The sequence below is a fragment of the Belonocnema kinseyi genome, chromosome 3 (assembly GCF_010883055.1).
Source record: "Belonocnema kinseyi isolate 2016_QV_RU_SX_M_011 chromosome 3, B_treatae_v1, whole genome shotgun sequence".
Classification (NCBI taxonomy): Eukaryota; Metazoa; Arthropoda; class Insecta; order Hymenoptera; family Cynipidae; genus Belonocnema; species Belonocnema kinseyi.
In genome coordinates this window covers 45,174,064-45,177,707 of record NC_046659.1, presented here as the reverse complement: position 1 = coordinate 45,177,707, position 3,644 = coordinate 45,174,064, and the positions used below count along the sequence as shown (strand labels likewise).

Below are 3,644 nucleotides of genomic sequence, written 5' to 3'. Positions count from 1 at the left end.
AGAATGTAGGAAAGAAAACCAACTTTTCACGAAGGACGCATGCAGTATACTTTCTTCGAAGTACGACAAGTCATTGGCATTCATTATACCAAAGAGAGGTAGTCAGATGACTATTTTTAGCAGCAGGACCATAGTTAAGTAGAGTTTCAATGTATGCCCGATAATCATGCGAATTACTGGGTGGAGATACAACTTTTTGATTAAAGTAGACATCCACTTGATTGAATAACGAATGTAATAGATTGTTTACATGACCAGCTCTATCCAATTTTTCGGCATTTGCAGAAACCCTAGGTGGTGTTATTAATTTCACCCTAAGATTTAGCATTGTGTGAGCCAAATCAATGTATTCATCACCATGACCAGGGACGACAAATTCTATAGGCGAGTCATCGGTAAGGGATGATACCGGTTTATAGTGTACCCATTGAGAGCTTTCTATCGAGGGTTGTGTAGGAGGTATCGAGAATAGAGCTAACTCAGACTTTAAGCACTCACAAGAATGAGAATGTAGAAACGACATTTTAAGAAATATATTTTGTGTCAGATGCGAATTTTATACACTATTAATTTCCAAATATATCATCAATAGAATGCTTCCGATTTTATGCTTTATATACTTTTTTGTATTCTTTGTTTTTATTTTATTCTTTGTCGCTTTCTTTTTTTTCACCGTACCACGCTTTTTTATTTTTTAGAGGTTCTTATAACCAGAACCATTCATAATATTCTCCATTTTATCAATAGCACGCCGTTTCAAATTCTCACCAGTTTCGCCAAAGCGATTTCTAAATGAATTTTTAATCGGAGCATTAGCATCCAAATCATTCATAACATTCCTGCCAGTTCTAAGAGCTTCTTTTCCGACAATTCGAGCTCTTCTAGTTAAGAAAGGAAGAACACGCCGGAATAGACAGCCAAGAAAGCTTCCAATACCGTGACCTTTTTGATATGGTGCGCCAATATAAATCTGGGGAATCCATCCACCACCACCTGCTTGTAAGGCGTAATATTCGGCGTATTGGCTCATTATTTCTTTCTTTCTTATCTGTATCTAGTCAATAAGTTTAAAGTGAAGTGTAGCTGTCAGCGTACCAAACTCGAAGGGTATTGGCAAACCAGCGTGGTCCCTTATATTAATTTCAATTGTAGAAAATCCGGTATGAAGAACTGGTATGTAATTGGGTGGTGAAAAATTACTGACTTGGGTTGTACCAAAACAGTAATCTCTTTTATCTACAGAAACAGTACGTAAGTGTGGAGCTTTTACATCACCAGTAATGCGAGGTTCACAAATATTACAGTAAACAAATAATTTATCCAGAAGACCACTAGTTAGACTAGGTGGATGTCTAGCAGTATACTCATTATTTTCAATTGGATGTAGATTATCTGGTGCAAAACCAAGAGCACGTGATAATTTATTACTAAGTACCAAGAAATGTTGATCAGTCATCTGACATAATTTTGTACACTGTTTTTGTATGCGCATGTAGCTGCTTTTCAATTTGTCATATTAAAATTTAATATGTTGTCCTAATTCTGGAAGACTGTTCAGAGTATTTAAAAGAGACTCAATATCGGCATAAAGGCCAGGTTCAAAGAAATATACAAGGGGTTTTTCCACATAAGAACTTCTGCTTCATCTTCTAACTTTTCATTAATGACAATAAGTTCTATTAAATCTTCTAACTTTTCTCTCATATTTTCATTATTTATTTTATCTTCTGCAACAGGTACTTCATATTTGTGAAGAAGGTCAATACCATTCTCAATGCTTTTTCTATTTTTGATATTGCTATCAAATTGTGAGAACGTATGCCCGTCAGTCCCAGCATTCATAAGGGTAATACGGTTTTCAATTGAGTCATCGTGTCTCACATGAAGAAATGTACGAGGAAGTTGTATTTCTGTGAGTGCTACTACCCACTGTCCTTGCAACCGAATCTCATATGGCAATTGTGTTATAAAATTGGAAGCTCTATTATCAGGAAAATATTTCATACTACTATTGCTTGGTAAAATAAGGTAAAATTGATCAGAATTCATTTTTACAATGATTGTTAATTTGAAGCTCGAATCCAGGAATTAAATTTATCCAGATAGCCTATCCAGTTATTAAGAATATTTCTTCACTCCATCCTGATTCGTAACCTTTCTCAAAGACGCCCTTCTCGCGAGTGATTCTAACTTGGTGGTAGACTCTGTACTTAGGCTTTTTTGTAGACCTCTTTTCCTTACTGAATCGTGATTGAATATTTTCCCATGCTTTGGATGCATTGAATATAGTAACTTCAGTCGGTTTTATTTTAATACTACTGTGCCTGGCATTATTGTAAGCATCTACAATTTGTTGTAAGATATCAATATAGCGTCAATTATTTTTATGCGTAAAGTAGCGCCACATGCGTTCTTTGAGATTTCGATTAAAGCGATCTACTACGGCTGCTTTAATATTAGGGTCCCGCGTTACTCGAAATTTTATTCCATTATCTGTCAAAAATTTTTGAAAAGTTGCACCTACAAATTCCTTCCCTTTATCTTTTTGTAAACAGATAGGTACAAGATTGTTACCTTTCTGATGAATACGCTCGAAACCGTGTCTTACTTCTAAAGAAGATTTATCTCGAAGAGGCTCGACCCAGGCAAATTTACTTAAAACATCAATTACCACTAATAGAAAGGTATAATTATTATTGTAGGTTGACAGACTTTGGAGGTCAACTAAATCAGCCTCCCATACATTATCAATAGACCTAAGATTATAATGTAATCTTTGAAATTTTCTGCGAATAGGCCTTTGTATGGTAAATGCGTCCTGTGACTTTAACCATTCAAGCACTTTAGGACTAGATACTTTTCCTCGCGCAGCACGAATTGTTTTTTCTGCGCCACTGTAGGACGCTAGATGACTTGGCTTGTAGTATATTTCTTCTAACAGTTTCATCTTAGATTAAAAGACTGCCACTTTGTTATTTATCCTGAACCACGCTGATTCAGTGATTGATCTTTTCTATTTCTGCTACGACTTCTTGTACGAGTTCTTATATTTGGAGTGTCTCGAAGTCTATGTGAATCACTAGTCTCATATGTACTATCATCGTCCGTTATAAGAGGGTGAAATGTAGAGTATGTTCTATTACTGAGGTCCCGAGTCAACTGTTTATCTGATTTCACTCTCCAGTATTCTCTATTTTTTACAAGCTCTCGTGGTGTGCCAAGCTCTCGAAGGATATGAGAAAACTGATTTCTACCAGCTGGAACGAATCTTTTTCTATATATCAATGCATCGTTAACAAGATCTGTAACATTTGAATCTTTGATACGCTGTCCATCAATGAAAACTAAACCATTTTTATCCCATTTTATTCTGTTAGTTATATTCGGCCTTCTTAAATAATTGAGTAATAAGATACTGTTTGGCTGAAAAGTTCTGGGTACTGATGCTGTGATGGTTTCTACAGGTAGAAATTCGTCATCGTTTGATTGATTGCACAGCCACACAAAAGAAAAATAGTGTACGGATCTGGTAACAAGACACGCGTATTCCTATGGATTTTGGGGCGCTGAATTTAAATTCGGTATCAAAAATCACCCATCACGTCATGGTTGAGCCATAACCTTAAAAAATGACGAAAAATCAT

At 35.8% G+C, this 3,644-nt stretch overlaps 1 protein-coding gene across 1 annotated transcript in view; it reads right to left on the bottom strand.

Moving 5' to 3' along the window:
* Window positions 1–3,644, bottom strand: part of LOC117169803 — a 22,191-nt gene that overhangs the window by 2,002 nt on the left and 16,545 nt on the right. The window lies entirely within an intron of this gene.